Source organism: Patella vulgata, chromosome 2 (genome assembly GCF_932274485.2).
Source record: "Patella vulgata chromosome 2, xgPatVulg1.2, whole genome shotgun sequence".
In the NCBI taxonomy this organism is placed as follows: domain Eukaryota; kingdom Metazoa; phylum Mollusca; class Gastropoda; family Patellidae; genus Patella; species Patella vulgata.
The window spans coordinates 55,846,081-55,866,793 of NC_065880.2; the positions used below are offsets into that span (position 1 = coordinate 55,846,081).

Consider the following 20,713-nt stretch of genomic DNA (forward strand, 5'->3'; position numbering starts at 1 on the left):
AGATATAAAACTAAAATAATTATTTGTAATTTTAAAAGTCTGTTTCCGCTACTGTATTTTATATTATCGTATAATAGAACACCATAACACGTTCTGAAGGTTAGTTGTGTGTTCACCCAAGTAAAAATATCAAAAATACACTTTATTAATAGATTTAAAAGATTTCTTTTTATCAAAATAATTAAGCTACATCATCGTTAGGTTTACAATAAACTGGTGATAATATTATATGGTTATAAGGATATCGGGGCCAAGAAATTGTTCTGTGTAGATGTAAAAAGTCTAATATAGGGTCTAGATAAAACAAATTTGGACGATACCCAACAAAATAACACCCATCTTTTATAAATGTTTAACTTGTCCTATTCGTTGCAAAATACGGAAACATATTTTTTTATCTTTCAGAAGTAATCACTAATTAATTGTGGAGATCTTATTTACTTGATGGAACAACTGAAGTTCATAAAGACCTAAAGCCTGTTCTGGATCTGTTCTTGAAGAATATCCTTCAAGCATTTTTCCATAGGGAATTAAAATGTCATTAACGATTCAATTTGTAATAATATTCCTGTATAAATCTTGTGTCTGTGTTTGGTTTCATGTGTGGCATTATTTTGACACAAATAACAAAATGTGTAGGGGTGTATACAATGCTTTCATTATTGCGGATAATATTAATATATATATGTATTATGGATGGCCTATATAAATGTAAACTGATATTTCTTTAAAAGACTTCAACTGTCGTTGGAGTAGTGTTCGACGTTCGTTCTGTGTGTGGGGGGGGGGGGGTGTAATTTGCTCAATAAATAGAAATACTGAAACAAACGACATTAGGCCTAAAAAGCCATTTTAAAATTGAAAAATAATACATGCGTACTCATCGCCATCACACTTTCCGCCCACTTGTAGCCAAAGGTAAAATTTCTAACCACGATAAGAGTTGCTTAAAATGGTTTCAAATAGCAGTGTTAAAGTGATATTTAATTGTCAACATCTTTACTAAGATATTCAACTGTAAAAAGTGTGAAGGTATTCTTACCTGTATGGGTCAGTTATAGTAGCATAGTGAACGGATATAGTCCTTGTAAATCACATACTATATAGTAATATATATACCTTGAATTATAAAGACGAGAGATATATTTTCTTCTTTATAGTATATGTATATATCTACACACCTGTATAAGAAAGTAGGTGTGGTTACAATACCAGGTCGAGGCTACCCTTTGTGTGATATTTGATAGGTAAACACTATAAGCGGGGAGATAAATTGGAGGTACTATTTTCACTGTGGACAATTTTTCAGTACGACAATTATTTGATCTTATTTGTTCCCAATAAATTTGTTCAACTTATAAAGCGCAGTTTATATTTCCATGAAAGATTTGATTATTTTGTTTAAAAAAGCACGACAGATTAATAAACAAAACATGAAAGCAACACTTTTTAAAGTAAGAATACGTAATCAAATTTCTGCTAATCAAAACAAAGATGCCAATAATAAAACTTTACAGGACAGATGAAGATATGCTCTGAATGGTGTGTGTGTGAAATAGCTTTATTTAACGTCCGCTTCCACCGAGGTGATATCGCAGACAATTACATGTTATATATACATAGTGAAATATTTACAATGTAAATAGTGGAAAAGGGATAATTAGGTTTTTATATATATGTACAGAAGACAATAGATAACAGGACGAGACATGAGATAACAGGTGCAAAGAATAAACAAGTGCCAGTAGACATTGACAACAGACGAATTTGTGACAAAACAGACATGAATATGGACGAACATTTAGACAAGCACAAACATTTACACACATGCAGGCAATACGGACATTTGACAAAGCAGACACGAATTTGGACGAACATTTAGACATGGTATGTACATATATATATATATATTTGGGTCGTTTTCGTCGGTCTGGTCGATTTGTCCGGTTGAATGGAAGGGCGGCGCAACTATTCCTTGGGGCTTGTTGGTGAGTGTATGGCCTGGTCCATTCTTCCTTCCATTTGGTTTTGTTGTCTGGTATGGTGGTTGATTTCGTCTTTATTTTGTTATTCGTTCCTTTTGTTTATTGGTTCTCTGAAGGAAGAATCCAGCACCAGAAAAGAGAGAAAGAAGAAAGAGGTAAAGTAAAGTAAAAATAAAATTAAAATAGGGTAAAGTAAAGTAAAGTAATAAATTCAATATGGCATTCTTAATCGTAAATTCATACGGTCGATCGTGTAAATAAAGATAGGTTGCCAGGCAACAAAACATACGCCCACAGCAGCTAAATCGTCCGACAGTCGACAAGGGTTGTCGCATATTTATTCTTTTGTAGGTAATTAGGGGGATTTAATAGACAATTTCATACAGATGACATTATAATTTTTGTCGTTTGAGGGTTCACAAGGTTCTAAAAACTAAAACAAGGGCCGTAACTCTGGAAGTAATCTACTGAAATTGTTGAAATTAAACAGTTTTACTAATTCAAATAATGCATATAAATTTCATACAGATCGGATGATAACTTTTGTCGTTCGAACGTTCACAAGGTACAACAAAGTGAAACAAGGGCCATAACTCACGGCGTAATTAACGGAAATTGCTGAAATTCAATAGGCTTCTTCGTTTCACTAATTTAAATGATGCATATCAATTTCAAACAGATCGAATGATAACTGTTGTCATTAGAGCGTTCACAAGATTCAACAAAGTGAAATAAGGGCCATAACTCTAGATGTAATCAACGGAAATCGCTGAAATTCAATCGGCTTCTTTGTTTTACTAATTTAAATGATGCATATAAATTTCATACAGATCGGTTCATAACTTTTGTTGTTAGAGCGTTCACAAGGTGCAACAAAGTGAAACAAGGGTCATAACCCCAGAAGAAATTAACGGAATTTATTGAAATTAAATAGGCTTCTTTATCTCACTAATGCAAACAACATATATCAATTTCAAAACAAACAGATGATAAATGTTGTATGTGTTCACAAGAAATTGTGGACGACGGACGGACGGACGGACGGACGGACCGACAGACGGAAGGACGGGCGGGGGCGACGGCAATATACGACAATATGTGGGCGTATAAAAATAGTTTAAAAAAAAGTTCTTTATTTCAAATATGGGGTGCAAGGTGGTTTGCGTTACCCTCTTTTGGGGACATTATTGCACACCACCCTGCTTAGGTTAATTTAATTGGTTTGCGCAGGGCGGAACGTTTCCCTCGTGGGGACCTTTTTGCGTCCCGCCCTGCTCTGTGGCTTACGGATATCATTATATTTGTTTTATTAAAGTTTTATTAGTAGTGTAGGGCGGTTGGCGTTACCCTTTAGGGGACCTTTTAGCGCTCCGCCCTACTGAGTGTATTTTAATTGATTAGTTTTATCGTTATATGTGTTTGGTCATACCTATATCCTCAATGAAATCCCAGACGAGCTGATATGTCCAATATCTATCGTCTGGCGGTGGAGAAAGGAAAGAATTGAGACAGAGTGTTCTTCACCTTCCTATCAATTTGTCAATCATTGATTGGCGTTCTTTCTTTAGTTGATTGCAGTCGATTAGTAGATGTGAATTGCTATGCTTGCAAATTCCTGACTGCTATATTGTAAATTGTCTATTTCATTTAGTGACAAACCCTCCTTCGCCAGCTTGTCAGCTTCCTCATTGCCGAAGATATTGACATGAGAAGGGATCCATGCAAGGATCACCCCCTCCCATTTGTCTTTAATTTTTTGAATGTGGTCCCTGACTTGCTGGATTATGATCTGCCCGTGTTTTGAGGAGTTTGATTCTATAGATTTGATGCTACTTGGGGAGTCGGACAGGATTACGGCTTTTTGGTGTGTTTGAGTAGCTAGCCATTCCAGTGCAGTTTTGATGGCCATCAGTTCTGTGGTGTACACAGAACAGTGTTCTGGTAGCCTTTTCCTGGTGTATCTACAGTCGGTGTATACCCTACCATCTTGTATAATCTAGGTTGACCAAAACAGATTATGCGTGTGTACATAAAACACGAGTTATGTATTTACCTGGTAACAAGAGAGTTTTAGACAATGGAGCAACAACCCATTTATATCAGGCATTTCCATAAAATAAGGTTAATCTGAAATAACAACCCCGTCTGAGTATGCAGGATTTCCAAAAGGGTTGCTGATACACACGCTTTTTAAATTGCATAAATGTCAGAGGTGGCGTGGGATATGGTGGCTGATAGTGGCCATGTTAAATCTCGCCCTTTTCATAACGCGACATCACGACAGTATTGACGCAATCACACGGCACTTTACTCTGTCGTATCATCGTGTTATTTTTGTCGTAACGTCGACTTGTCGGCTTAGTCTCTTTCTACAAATCACAAAAATACAGCTGTACTCATTTATTTCATATAAGTAATACAAGTAACAGATTAGATAAATATAAATAAGACTCGTGCAAAAGAGATGATAGAAAAACGCTGATCAATTATTTATTTTCTCAAAATAATGAAACATTCTGCGTCCAAAAGTGAATTATATTTGGTATTGTATTCAAAAAATCTAGATTTACAATAACAGGACCAGAGTGAGTTAGCTATGTTAATTCCTTGAATATAAAGTGGTTTCGGAGGTATCGAACAATTAAGCATACATTACCTCGTACGACACCTACCAATATTTATAGATGACTGAAGCGATAGTTTAGAAGTGATTTCAGAAGATTTCACATTTGTTTTATTACAGGTTGGGAAGTGGATTGTAGAAAGAATCAAATCGGGCCACATTCTTCAAAATCGTCGCATCAGTGTAGCACGCCACCCCAATAGTTGCAGGAGAGGTTTTTTTATGAGGTGCAGAAAACGATTCGCAGCTGTTATTGACCTTATCGCATATTCATCCGTTTGGCATCACTAATGGGATCAAAGCCTTGATGATTAAAAATAGACCCAGTATTGCCTTCAACTATGAACACACTCTAAAAAACCCATACGCCCCCTCCCCCAACGTCTCTTATTTTGTTTCACAAATAATTTCAGAATCAATAAAATGGTATCAATGATGTTTGATACGACTGGAATATAATATGTCTAAAATTGATTAAACAACATAGGGTAGTAATGAGAAATATTACATTTTGAATCCGTATCAATGATAACGTACATTTTTTTTTTATAAGCAATATTTTTATTCAGATTTCTATCTGAATAGGGATTGGGGAACAGGCATAGCCTATATTAAACCCTTCTCCCTAATAGCCTGTGTAAAATGTTGTATTTCTATTTACCGGTATTTATTTATTTGTTAATTATTTTTAGAAATTTATGGAACTGAAAAAGTGAAGAGAAATTAATGGCCTGTAGAGAAATGAATGGTTTTAGAACAACAACAACAATAAAGGAAATATGTTTCCAGAATGAAAAAAATATTTATGAAATGAAATAGGGTTTAACGTCCTACTATTCTGCACCAACCGGGCTAATGAAGACGGGCATACACCATGAGGGAAATTTTGCCCGAACAGCGGCGGTACGGCCTACTCTTTATATCGATTTTCACCAGTTAAAGGTTCTTTTACGTGCACGCCGATTTTTCGTCACATCCGAACGACTAGACACTGTACCTTGTCAGACACTCCGTCTGCACCACTGACAAGGGGAAGCTCCGTTGGAAAATCCCGAGGTACTTTCTCGGGATCGAACACCGGATCCCTTTATTCTGTCACTGAGAAACCGCGGCTCCCTAACTTACAAGTACATTGAAGACTAGGGTTAGATAGTATGAAAAAAAACCAGCAATAAAATGAAAATTAAAAATATCACCAATTGTTATTTGTACCTAATAATCATATCTGCTGTTACGAAATTGTCTCGTCTAATGTTTAACAGCCATCTGTTCAGAAGCTTCTTGTATTTTAGTGGAAATCTGTAATTTAAGAAAATAATATTTTAAGCCCTGTGGGTGCTTGCATTGATATTTATTTACTTCAGAGGAGAGGTGGGGGGACAGTGAATGGTGGACTGGAACTTCGGGAGACGGTCATAATGTTTGCTTCACTTTTTGAGGCCTATGTCATAGAGTATTAGAAAAAAAACACCTAGATGAAATAACCAGAACAACTGTTACAGTTACCCCGCCAGTTGACCCAATGACACATAGGCCTACGAGTTAGAAGATATGGTGGCTGTATAATTTAATAATATATTTTTTTTTAAAAAAAGGTGTTAAATGTGTCAAATTGTGTGTGTGTGTGTGTGTGTGTGTGCGTTTGTGGATGGTCCTTACCGAGGACACACATAAGGATTTAAACCTTCTATTTGCGGACATGGCCCGAACCGAGGACGTCCTCGATTTGATCGAGGACGTCCTCGATTAGAACTGGCTATCCAGGCATGCTCAGAAGCCCCAAAATAGATATATCTGTAAAAATCACTTGATTATAATTCATACCTCGATAAAGCGGTTCTGTACCTTAGGGATGTATCGGTGTGTTTAGCGTTTTTTATCAAGAAAAATTGTCGTGTGTATCGGCTAAATTTAAGATTTCCTCGTTTATGCCAATTAATACAAGGTCCTCGGTTAATGGTTACACAACACACACATAAATGGCCACGTGACGGTCAACTCTCAGAGTGACGAACGTCACTTTTGAATAGTAAATGAAAACTAATACTACACAATAATAAATATATTTGTGGTACGTGGTGTCTTACAATCAGCAACAGATAAATACACAGTATTTCAACAAAGAAATATCATCATGCTCAAGAAATCCGAAATTATTGTCCTCAGCGCTAAACTATTTACTTTTTAAAAGACAAGAGTGCCATCCTTCCAGAGGGGTATTTATTTTTTAAAAGACAAGAGTGCCATACTTCCAGAGAGGGGGGGGGGGGCGGAGATTTTAATATTGTTGCTCAAAATTTCACCTATTATTTCTTTCAATTAATCGATAAGATTCGTCATGGCCTTTGCTCTATTCACACACAGGGGTGTGATAGCAGTAGGTCCATAGTTCCATCAATTCAATTTGATTCCTTTAATCCAGTTTCATTTAAGGAGATAAAGAAGATAATCTGTCTATCCAAACCAACATCATGTTCTTTGGACATCATGCCGACACATTTCCTGCTAAAAATTCGAATGCAATTTTGCCCATTATTAGTAACATCATAAACACGAGTTTGCAGCCGGGAACAGTACCGGAATGTTTTAAAACTGCAGTAGTCAAACCACTTATACAATTACTGAAAAATTGCAGTAGTCAAACCACTTATACAATTACTGAAACACTATCGACCAGTATCAAATCTGACCTTTCTGTCCAAAGTTCTAGAGAAGGTTGTTAAGCAGCAGCTTCTTAGTCATTTACAAAAATTTCAACTCCTTGAGGAGTTTCTGTCTGCTTATCGCTCTAGTCACAGCACTGAAACAGCCCTACTATGTGTTCTGAATGCCACACAATCATCTGTTGACGAAAAAAAGATCGGAGTGTTGGTCATTTTGGCTTTATGGGCAGCCTTCGATACTATTGACCACGGCAACCTACTAGATCGACTGTCATCAGATTATGGACTAACTGGATACATTCTAAAATGGTTTTCATTCTACCTCACTGGACGATTTCAGTATGTTGATGTTCTTCAAGAATCCGTTTTGGGCACGATAATCTTCACAATGTATACAAAGATGTTGGGTAAATTTATTCATGGTCACAATCTGCTGTATCATTTATATGTTGATGATTCTCAGTTCCTTGACAGCTTCAAGCCACTTCCGATCGATCAAATTGTCGTCATCATGAATCTGGAAACACCGAAATTCCTGTGCCTAGAACTGTAAAACATTTTGAAAATCATGTGAACAACTTCTATAAGATATGACCTTACCATCTCCAAAGGATGGGGTTCATTCGTCATCTATTAACAGAAGACGTTGCTGCAACCGTAGTCCGATTCTTCGTCCTCTCTAGAATCGACTATTGTAATTCGGTTACTAACTGGTATTACGAACGAACAGATTTCAAAACTCCAAAGATTACAAAACCGCGCTGCTTACATTGTCACAAAAACTAAATCAAGATCACACATCACCCCAGTCTTGAACAAATTGCATAGACTCCATGTTCGATAAAGGATCAACTTTAAAATCTTATCGTTAACATATCGATCGATAAACAAATCCGCGCCAGGTTATCTTCAAAATCTAGTATCATTGTATCAACCTAAACGACCATTAAGATCATGTCATGTAACAGTTACAGTTAGTAGCAGATGTCTCGAACATCATGTTTATAAATAGATGCACAGTAGACATAGGTATGCCCATTTTTAAAAGAAATTTTGATGTCATCGATTACATACTATTATACATTTACACGTCCTCTATTTGACTGGTTCCTACATTTTAAGTTATAACATTCTGGTATAATTTGTAAACAAAACGAGAGAATTATGTGGTCTAAGGGGAGACAACGTCTTCTTGCACTCAATTGGAATGTACAGTACCAACACCAATAACTTTAGAAAATTTTCAAATACATAGCATGACTCCCTTTTACAAAATACAATCTATTTTTAGAAGTGTGTTCACGTCCTCGGTCCATAGGTTCAGGCTTATATGACCATACACACTTGCATCAAGTGTCGGTCCCCATAATCGAGGACAGTTAATGAAAAGTATATGCCACTTTCCATTTTAAGTGATTGATACATGGCGTTTTTTTAAATTGTCATTAAGAAACATTTCTGTTTTTGATATAGAAAATAATCAGCGCTTGTAAATTATGTACCCATCTATTTCATACACATAAACCTATCAATCGAGGTCCATTGACACACACGTAAATGTAATGATAGGCAGTTGAACTCATTTGTTAATGTTTATCGCATTTCATAATACCAGTTATCTAATACATTTATTTATATACTTCTTTCTTTGTCCACCACTGGTTGAGGCAAATATCCCTTCACGTGTCCAAAATACAATATTTTAATAGACGTGTGTTTGAGTCCTCAATTCATAGGTTCGTGCTTATCAGGTCATTCACACTTGCATTAAGTGTCGGTCCCCATAATCGAGGACATTATGTCAGGTTCCAATATACTTCATTGATAAAGTCTCTTATGGTCAGTAACAAATACATGTAACGATAATCGTGTCTTACAGTTAGAAATATATGTCACATATTACAGCCAGTAAAACACTAGCCATGTCCAAGAGTCGGTAAAATGCGATGTGTCGTAAATGCAGACACATTTTGTGTCGTCCATGTAATGTCGTTTCGTACCTTTAGTTATATAAACATGCTGTTTCGTACACTATTAATGGATACATTTCGTGTCGTACATTTAATAATAGATACATGTCATGGCGTACATTTAGTAATAGATACATGTCATACACTTAGTAACAGATGCATGTCATGTCATAGATTTAGTAATAGATACATATCGTGTTGTACATTTAGTAATAGATGCATATTGCGTTGTACATTTAATAACAGATACATATCTTGTTGTACATTTATTAATAGATGCATATTGCGTTGTACATTTAGTAATAGATACATATCGTGTCATGCATTTAGTAATAGATACATGTTGTGTCGTACATTTAGATTTGAATCATGCCGTACATTTAATAATGAACGCATACTGTGTCGTACATTTAGTAATAGATACATATTGTGTTGTACTGATAGTAACAGATACAAGTACACGGGGTGTCTTACAATCATATAACTCGGGTACTACCATCTTACAATAATCATTAGTAACAGGTACATGCCGTGTCCTACGGTCAGTGACAAGTATACATAGTGTAACAGGCTCACATGATGTCTTATCAATACGGTTTGTCTTACAGTCAGTAACAGTTACACACGGTCTATTCCAGTAACACATGCACTGGAATAATCAGTAATTTATTCACATCGTGTATAGATTAATGTCAGTAACAGGTACACGGGATATCTTTAATCAGTAATAGATAATAGATACACCGAGGATCTTTAATCAGTAATAGATACACCTCGTGTATAGATAGCTGGCAGTAACAGATACACAGGGTATCTTTGATTAGTAATAGATACATGTACACCTCGTGCATAGCTGTTAGTAATAGACAGACATCGTCTATAGTGGTCAATAACAGATACACGGGGGTGTCTTACATTCAGTAACATAAACATGTTTTGGGTTTTGATAATAGACAGATACTGTGTCTTAAAGTTAGCAACTGATACACAAGGCGTCTTACAAGGTGCGTCATAAATCAGATACATATCGTGTATAACTGTCAGTAACAGAAACATGTGTTTTCAAGTAACAGATACACAAGCAAGGTGTTTTATCAATATATACATGCCGTGTCTTGAAGTTAGTAGCATATAACATGGTGGCTTACAGTAAAGGATACATAGGGCATCGTAATTCATAGATACACATCGTGTATAGCCGCCAGTAACGGACACACAGGTGGTCTTACAATCAGCAGCATACACATTAGATGCTTTGTGTCAAATCCAGTAACAGATACATGTGGTGTCTTTCAGAAACATATGCATGTAGTGTCCTACAAGAACATACACATGTGGTGGTGTCTTACAGGAATATATTATATACATGTGTTATCGTACAATCAGTAATAGATACATGACATGTATAACTTTTGGTACGTGTTGTTTTATAAGGCATAATTGTTACAAAAGTAGATACGAGTCTTACAGTCAGTAACGGCTGCCAGTAGTATCTTAGAATTCTTAACAGTTACATGTCATGTCACAGTTACAGTCAATAGCAGATGCAGGCATGTTTCGATATTTATAAACAAATGCACAGTATACCTAGGTATGCCCCTCTTTGAAAGAATTTTGAAGTCATCGATTACATACTTTTATACATTTAGACGTCCTCTATTTGACTGGTTCCTACATTTTAAGTTTTAACATTCCGGTATAATTTGTAAACAAAACGAGAGGATTCTGTGGTCTAAGGGGAGACAACACATTGTTGCACTCAATTAGAATGTACAGTACCAACACCAATAAGTTAAGCAAAATTTTTGAATAACATCCGATAACTCTTTGTTCATATGTCTAGGTCCTCGATTCATACGCTCAGGCTTATATGCTCATACACATTTGCATCAAGTTTCGGTCCCCATAATCGAGGACAGTTACTGTAAAGTATACGCCACGTTCTATCCTAAATGATTGATACAAGGCGTTTCTTATTACCATTAAGATATATTCCAGTTTTTGTTAAGGACGGCAGCGTATAATCAGCGGTTTTAAATTACGTACTTAAATTCATAGGTCCTCGATAATGGGTCCGACTCCTAATGCATGTGTGTCATCAAGGTCTGTCATATAAACATACTCCTATCAATTAAGGTCCTTTCACACATACAGATGTTTGATGATAGACATATTTATGAATGTTTGTTAACATTTATTAATTTTCATATTACCAGTTATTCAATTTCCCTTCCCGTGTCCAAAATACAATATATTATTAGTCGCGTGTTTGAGTCCTCGATTTATAGGTTCATACTTATCTGGTCATACATGTAACCTGTCAATAGATATATTGTTTCCAATTCTTAATCAATCGTCTTGAATTTTTTTCATATGAATTGCTTATACCCTAAGTATGATTCCCTATTGTTTTTGGTGCATGCTCAACCCCCAGGGGGAAAGCCACGCCCATTTTCTTTTTTTTATGTCTGTGTGTCGCCTACAGGCCACAATTCTTAATCAATCGTCTTGAATTTTTTTCATATGAATTGCTTATCCCTAACGATAATCCCTATTGTTTTTTTACCCCCAGGGGCAGAGCCACGCCCATTTTCTTTTCTGTTTATGCCTGTGTGTCACCTACAGGCCACAATTCTTAATCTATCGTCTTGAAAAATTTTCATATGAATTGCTTATACCTAACGATGATCCCTATTGTTTTTGGTGCATGCCCGACCGCCAGGGGCAGAGCCACGCCCATCCCTTATATTTATTTATTTGTTTGTCATCTACAGATCGCATTTCTTATCGTATCACCTTGAAACTTAGCATACATATCCCTTCTATCCTAAGGAACATCCCTATTATTTGTGGTGAATACCCAACCCACAGGGGCAGAGCTACGCCCATTTTCTTTTTTTTATGTCTGTGTGTCACTTGCAGACCGCATTTCTTAATCGATCATCTTGAAAACTTTTTTATACTTATTCCTATAGTCTAAGGCTACTGTTTTATACTTATTCCTTAATCCTAAGGCTGACCTCTATTATTATTTTTGGTGCATGCTCGACCCCTTGGGACAGAGCCACGCCTAATGTTTGTGTGTCTTGTGTTTTGCCTACAGGCCGCAATTCTTAACAGATCCTTTTGAAACTTTGCATACCTATTCGAAACGTCATGCTTTTAGAATAAAGACATTGTTTTAAAATAAAAATTGTGTTCTGTTAATGTGAACGAAATGTTAAACTGATAGCAGTCCTACAACCCAGTTTTATTTCACAGACTCTCAATGCAAACTGGACCATATCAAACAAAACAGGAATGTGGACGTATATTGCTGCGTTAGCGATGCTCTTGTTGTTGCCGGGAGCGCTAGTTGATTCCTCCTGTGATGGAAGTAAATTTGCGGGCGACAGCACGATGAAATTTTCGGATGATATTCGGAATCCCCATTGCAGGATTCCGAATTCCGGCCCACACCCAGCCCAGAAAGTCTATTATACCAGCCCATTCCAGACTCCAGTGATGGCGTGGCGGCCCGTTAAAGCCACCGGTCACATACAACTTGATCACCATCGCTCCACGGCCGGCCCAATACCCCCCACCCGTATAATGTTCAGCAGAAAAAGGGTTTTTAGACGAATTGGACAAAATTATTTTTTTCATTTTTTGTCGCCCTGCCCGATCGCCCGATGCCCCAATCCGCCCCTGGTTGAGTTTGAATTTGGTGAAAATCAGACAAAAACTGCCAGATAAAAATGGTCGCCCCCCATACGCTAAACATCTGGTATATGAAGGTTGTCGACCGTCTAAAGGTCACAATTTTGATCCGATGGTGATGAAAATTGAAATGCATGTTTATAACCCAAATATCTTGTTTCCTGTCGATATTCACGCATATCGGATCGTAACTTTCTGAATTATGGCCCCTGATTGTATGAAAAATCACACTTTTCGCTTGTGGTCCCTCTGGCTCCTAGAGGTCACAAATTTTATACGCCAACATTATTGTCGTCACCCCCGTCCGTCTGGACGTCCGTCCAAAATTGTTTGTGGACTATCTACAGGTCACAATTCTTATCCGATTTGCCCTAAAATATGGATTGTTTGCATGTCTGATTGTCTGCCACTACAGCCTGTGTACGAATTATGCCAGCCACATCAGTTTTCAGCCGCACCATAAATAACAACAAACAGTATTGTAAATCCAATGGCCATTGCTTTGGCCATGGTGCCTACAGCAGGTTAGCTACGAGAACGTAACTAAAAACGCTGAGATATACTGATGTGCTTGAGGGTTGAGAGCATAGGCGTACGAGCACCAAATGCTGGGAAAATTTGGGCACACAATTGTTTGTAAAAGTTGTATAAAAAAAATATTGTCTTCTTGAATGTGTCCAATTTAACAGCGAATTTATTATTATTATGTAACATACTAAGAACCTAACTACATTTTTTGGGCACCAACCACCACCGCCTCCCCCCCCCCCCAGTCAAAAATTTCCCCGTACGCCTATGCACTAAGGTTTGTTATCTAACAGCAAGTGACTTCTACATTTGATACTGGCTTATATGTATGTCACACTCAAAGTTTACTTTTTTTAATTGATTGGTAATTAATTTCTTGTTGGAGGGCCATTGAAGAGATGTTCGCTAGAAATAAAGAGGCATATTATTTCTATTTCCAGTTGAAATAGCTAGGAGGTCTCCCTTCTTATTCAACCACATATTCCTATGGCTTGTGAGGCTGCTTGCCCTGGCTTTTTACTGTGGCCTATGGTTATGCGCTGTTGTAACGCCCATCAGCTGCAACATTTATTATATTTGGGTTTACTGATCCTCCCTTCTGATTAAAAGATTTAACTGCTTCTATTTTTTCCCTCATGTTAATAGAGTTGAACCTTGTCATTTTAGCACTAACTTGGTTAGAAAGAGTCTGCATGGCACTCCGAGAGGGCGGTGGAATATCCAAATCTGTCAACAGCAGCCAAGCTCTGGTGTTTCCAACCGGCATGTCTAACAGTCCAGATTATAAGGTCAGATTAATAGCGACTGCCTTTCTTCCTGGTTTCCCAGTTGGAATCTCTTTATACAACTTGTAGACAGGTGAGATAAATGTACATTTTGTACACTATACAGAGTACATCCAACCCACTCCCCACTTCTGCTCACTAACAGGCTGGAAATTTGGTACTGCACAGGCCTTTCTGTGACAGCTGTGGAAATTGAGGGCAAATCATAATCGGTTTGGGTTCCAGCCGAGGACCCCTGTAAATGTTGCTGTTTAGTGCTGACTTCATTTCCGAGCTTGAAAAAGACAGCCTTGCGTTTATTATGGCCTCTCATATTGGAAGATAAAATAAATGGCTTGTATGTTGACTGTTGTGCATATCTCTGGGCCAGGAAAGTTGTAGGTACCATCACCATTGTAAATCATTTGACAGACCAGAATGAAGAGTGAGAACTATGATTGGTCAGCCATGTATCAGATTCCATACTAGAGGCGTCAGGATCATAAAACTGTTGTAGTATTACATAATCAGATTATCTGAACTTAATTGCCCTATGTAAATACAGCTATGTAGGAGACATTTTAAAATTTTTAGGCACTGCATGTTTCAACATCTTAGATTTGACCACAATTTGGCACTTGAAACTGCATTAACAGAGAAAAACTATGTGCTTTTCGACAAAAATGTTAAAAAAATCTAATATTACATGATAATTACTGTTTTAAAGGATTTTCTTGTTCGATTTATATTGAATTTTTGTGATCAGAATGCATTTATGTTCAAAAATAAAAATGTTCTGTGGAAATCAAAATTCATGTGCTTTTAAATTTCTTTCTGAAAATTCATGTGCTTTTAAATTTCTTTCGGGGGGTTGGATGGCTGAATGGTTAGCGTGCGCGCGCTGTATCATAAAGTCTGTCATTGAGTCGACTGGCGTGGTTTCGAATCCCCGGTTGTACGTGACAAGGAGTAGGGTCGCCTGTCCAACCTCGTGGGTTTTCTCCGGGTCCTCCGTTTTCCTCCCACTGCTAAAGACCCCTACGCGCAAGCGAATTATTGAAATAAAATTAAAAACCATGTTAGTCCCGAAATGACCTAGTTTGTGTCGAGTGGACGTTAAACCCCATTTCTCTCTCTCTCTCTCTTTTAAAGTAGCTAAGTCTCTAACTCAATATCATCCAAAATCTTCAACATTGAAAACACGATTTATTTGTCCAATTAAATCAACATTCATGTTGTGATCTTATTTAAGACAAAATAAACATTTTACCATTGGTACACGAATCGTGTACCGTAATGCGCTTCAGTCCCAGTTGTATCAAGAGACTCGAGGGACGAGGCTAGACACATTGCACCAAATCAAACGGCGTATGTAGACTGGAATAACCAGGCGCTAGAAATTTGCACTCACTTGAGACTGCTGGCTTATTTCGCCGAACATAACTGATTTGAAATTGGAGTAAAAACGGAAACCATTGAATGTAAATCAGTTTATATACATTCATACTACAGTATTATATGCGTTGCGACCCACTTTTGTCAATTTCTAGGTCCCAAATGATAGCGATTTAGCTCCTTTAAAATTTCTTTCTGAAAATTCGCAGTTTGCTGCTGTATTATAGTGTTTTGAGAATGCTGCACTATTGGTCTGAAAATGCATGGATTTTCATAATCTTTGGCCAGGGCATTGCATATATGTTTGTTTATTAGAATACAACAGATTTGTTCAAACAGCGAGAACATGTCAGGTATAGGACTAAGACTAGTAATTATTCCCCCTTATTTCATGATGGATGAAGGTAGTGCGAGTTATAAATAGACAATTTTTCCCTTAATTTTTATACGTCCACGGCCACAATTCTTACTCGATTTTCTTCAAACTTTATATACTTATTCCTTATACTCTAATTAGGAAGACCCCTATTGTTTTTGGTGCATGCCCATTTTTTGTATTTGTTTGTTTTTCGTCTACAGACTGCATTTCTTAACATATCATTTTGAAACTTTGCATACTTATTCTTTGTACCCTAAGGAACATCCCTATCGTTTGGGGTGCATGCCCAACCCCCAGGGGCAGAGCCGCTCATTTTTTTTTTGTGTCTGTGTGTCGCCTACAGGCCACAATTCGTAAGTGATCATCTTGAATCTTTACATACTTATTCCTTATACCCTAAGGATGATCCCTGTTCTTTTTGGTGCATGCCCGATACTTATTCTTTGTACCCTAAGGAACATCCCTATCGTTTGGGGTGCATGCCCAACCCCCAGGGGCAGAGCCGCTCATTTTTTTTGTGTGTCTGTGTGTCGCCTACAGGCCACAATTCGTAAGTGATCATCTTGAATCTTTACATACTTATTCCTTATACCCTAAGGATGATCCCTATTCTTTTTGGTGCATGCCCGATCCCTAGGGAGAGAGCCACGCCCCTTGTATTTGTTTGTCGTCCATAGGCCACATTTCTTAACGTATTATCTTGAAACTTTGCATACTTATTCTTTGTACCCTAAGGAACATCCCTATCGTTTGGGGTTCATGCCCAACCCCCAGGGACAGAGCCACGCCCATTTTCTTTTTGTCTGTCTGTCGCCTACAGGCCACAATTCTTAATCGATCATCTTGAAAAAATTTCATATGAATTCCTTATACCCTAAGGATGATCCCTATTGTTTTTATACGCCCACATTTTCATGTGAATGTATATGGTCGTCGCCCCTGTCCGTCCGGACGTACACAATTTGTTTGTGGACACTCTACAGGTCACAATTCTTACCCGATTTTGACGAAACGTGAAATATAGGTTTATCTCCAAAAGATCTCGGTTCCTTTCGATATTGGCATGTATCGGATCGAAACTTCATGGATTATGGCCCCTGTTTGTACGAAAAATCACGTTTTTAGCTTGTGGATACTATAGAGGTCACAATCTTTATCCGATTTTGTTCAAACTTGAAATCTAAGTTGATAATCCAAAGATCTCGGTTCCTTTCGATATTCGCGCATATCGGACCGTAACTTCCTGAATTATGGCCCCTGATTGTACCAAAAATCGTGTTTTTAACCTGTGGACCCTATAGAGGTCATAATTTTTATCTGATTTAAAAAAACCGTTCAATTATATCACCGTTACACCCTAAGGATGGCCGAGTTCAAATTTCGTGAAAATCGGCCCGAAATTGACAGACAAAATGGCCGCCGTTCGTTCTCAAATAGCGTAAAAATGTGGTATATCAATGTTGTGGACACTATAGGTCACAATTTTTATCCGATTTTGTTGAAACTTGAAAGGTAAGTTTATAACCCAACGATCTTGGTTCCTTTCGATATTCGCGCATATCAGACCGTAACTTCCTGAATTATGGCCCCTGATTGTATGAAAAATCGCGTTTTTAGCTTGTGGACACTATAGAAGTCATAATTTTTATCCGATTTTAAAAAAACGTATTATTATATCACCGTTACACCCTAAGGACGGCCGAGTTCGAATTTCGTGAAAATCGGCCCAAAATTGACATACAAAATGACCGCCGTTCGTTCTCAAATAGCGTAAAAATATGGTATATCAAGGTTGTGGACACTATAGAGGTCACAATTTTTATCCGATTTTGTTGAAACTTGAAATGTAAGTTTATAACCCAAAGATTTCGGTTTCTTTCAATATTCGCGCATACCGGACCGTAACTTCCTGAATAATGGCCCCTGATTGTACGAAAAATCGCGTTTTTAGCTTGTGGACACTATAGAAGTCATAATTTTTATCCGATTTTAAAAAAACGTATTATTATATCACCGTTACACCCTAAGGACGGCCGAGTTCGAATTTCGTGAAAATCGGCCCAAAATTGACAGACAAAATGGCCGCCGTTCGTTCTCAAATAGCGTAAAAATATGGTATATCAAGGTTGTGGACACTATAGAGGTCACAATTTTTATCCGATTTTGTTGAAACTTGAAATGTAAGTTTATAACCCAAAGATTTCGGTTTCTTTCAATATTCGCGCATACCGGACCGTAACTTCCTGAATAATGGCCCCTGATTGTACGAAAAATCGCGTTTTTAGCTTGTGGACCCTATAGAGGTTATAATTTTTATCAGATTTAAAAAAACGTATTATTATATCACCGTTACACCCTAAGGACGACTGAGTTCGTATTTCGTGAAAATCGGCCCAAAATTGACAGACAAAATGGCTGCCGTTCTTTTTCAAATAGCGTAAAAATATGGTATATCAAGGTTGTGGACCCTATAGAGGTCAATTTTTATCCGATTTTGTTGAAACTTGAAATGTAAGTTTATAACCCAAAGATCTCGGTTCCTGTCGATATTCACGCATATCGAATTGTAATTTCCTGAATTATGGCCCTTGATTGTAGGAAGAATCACTTTCTTGTTAGCTTGTTCTCTATCCATCTCTCGAAAATGTGGGCGTATCCTGCCTGGCAGCCTGCAATGCTTAATCGATCGTCTTGAAAACTTTTTTATACTTATTCCTTATACCCTAAGGCTGACCTCTAGTATTTTTGGTGCATGCCAGACCCCCTGGGACAGAGCCACGCCCAATGTTTGTGTTCCTTTTGTGTCGCCTACAGGCCGCAATTTTTAACAGATCCTTTTGAAACTTTGCATACCTATTCCTTATACCCCCTGTTTTTTGGTGATTGCCCAAACCCCAGGGGTAAAGCCACACCCATTTTTTTTATTTGTGTCTCTGAGTTGCCTACAGTTCATGATTCTTAATGGATTGTCTTTGAACTTTCAATATGTATTCCTTATAGCCTAAGGGCGTTAACTATTGATTTTGGTGAAAGCCTCAACCCCCAGGGGCAAAGCCACGCCCCATTTTTTCCTTTAGCACCCAAAGGCCACAATTCTGAATGGATTATCTTGGAACTCGGTATACTTATTCCTTATACCCTAAGGATGGCAACTATTGATGTTGTCATTTCAATAACAGGGTGGTACCAATTTATATTTTTTCCATATCCAAACCCCAGACCCATTTTTTGTATTTATCATCTACAGACTGCAATTCTGAATGGATCATCTTGGAACTTTGCATATATTTATTCCTTAATACCGTAAAGACAGCAACTATTTATTTTGATGTTTGCCCCGACCTCCTGGGGCGGTGTCACACCTACTTTTTTGTTAGTATTTTGTCTGTAAATTTGGCAAAACAAACCCAAAGCCTAGCCTTCTTTGTCTCTGATCATATTACAGCCATTTCATATTTCATTCTCTTCATTTTAAAAAGTACCATATCAATCAAAGTTGGAATGTGGACGTATATTGCAGCGTTAGCAAAGCTCTCATTTTCTCCCCTCTTCCTGCATTTTTTGGTTGACTTTTTGGTCTAGAATTGGAGAAAATGGATCAAATTTGCAATTTCATAGCAGTTTTGGATAATCCTGATGATATTAGAGCAGAGGGATAGCGGGTGTAAAATGTCTTTCTGCAGAGCAATCATTGTGTCGGAAGTGAGATTTTCACCCTAGTCAACTTCAAATCCCCGTAGCAAAAAATCTAAACGGTTAACCCCCTACAAAATTATGATGAGGAGATTGCCAAATGTGGTCCCCATTGTGCCTAGAAAGATTGGAACCACCGGAATGTTGAGCAAAGAGCTACAGTCTGATGTTACAGCCATTCACATTGAAGTCAATGGGCAAACAATTGCTAGTCGGAGTCCATAAACCCTTTATTGGTTATCCCAGATCTATTGTTGAGGATGGCAGATCTATTGTTGAGAATGGCAAAGATCTTTTCGGGCAATTTTGGTAAACCACCATACCTAAAAACAAGATTTAAAAAAAAAAAAAAAAAAAGGCTGCCAGGCAAGATTCGCACACATTTTACAAAAGATGGATAGAGAACAAGCTAAAACAAAAAGGATTTTTTGTACAATCAGGAGCCATAATCCACAAAGTTATGGTCTCAAATGCACAAATATCAAAAGGCACTGAGATTTTTGGAATATAAAGATATGTTGTAAGTATCATTCAGAGGGTCCATAACCTTTGAATTACATAATCATACCAGGGGCCATAATCCAGGAAGTTACGTTCAGATATGTGTGGTTATCAACAGAAACCAAGATCTTTATGATAAAAACATATTTAAAGTTTCATCCAAATCGGATAAAAACTGTGGCCACTAGAGGGTCCACAACGTTGATATACCATATTTTTTACACTATTTGCGTACAACTGTTGTCCGATTTTCATGAAATTCGAACTCAAAAATCATTAGTGTATAACTGTGATATATTCACACTTTTTTTATTATAAATAGGATAAAAATTGTGACCTCTATAGGGACCACAAGGTCAAAACACGATTTTTGGTACAATCAAGGGCCATAATTCAGGAAGTTACGATTCGATATGCGCAAATATTGAAAGGAACCAAGATCTTTGGGTTATAAACATGCATTTCAAGTTTCATCAAAATTGTGACCTCTAGGAGGTCCACAACCTTGATATA

General features: G+C 37.4%; 1 protein-coding gene across 5 annotated transcripts in view; it reads right to left on the minus strand.

The window, feature by feature from the left end:
- The window catches only part of LOC126811152 (uncharacterized), an 81,000-nt gene extending 79,809 nt beyond the window's left edge, over positions 1-1,191 (minus strand). For 2 of the 5 annotated variants that reach the window (XM_050536652.2, XM_050536647.2), the window contains exon 1: positions 1,043-1,189. The gene's annotated coding sequence lies outside the window, so the exon portion shown is untranslated. Of the gene's footprint in view, positions 1-1,042 lie in introns of all 5 variants that reach the window. The other 3 variants (XM_050536651.2, XM_050536653.2, XM_050536650.2) reach the window with 3 other exon arrangements.
- Positions 1,192-20,713: the final 19,522 nt, after the last annotated feature.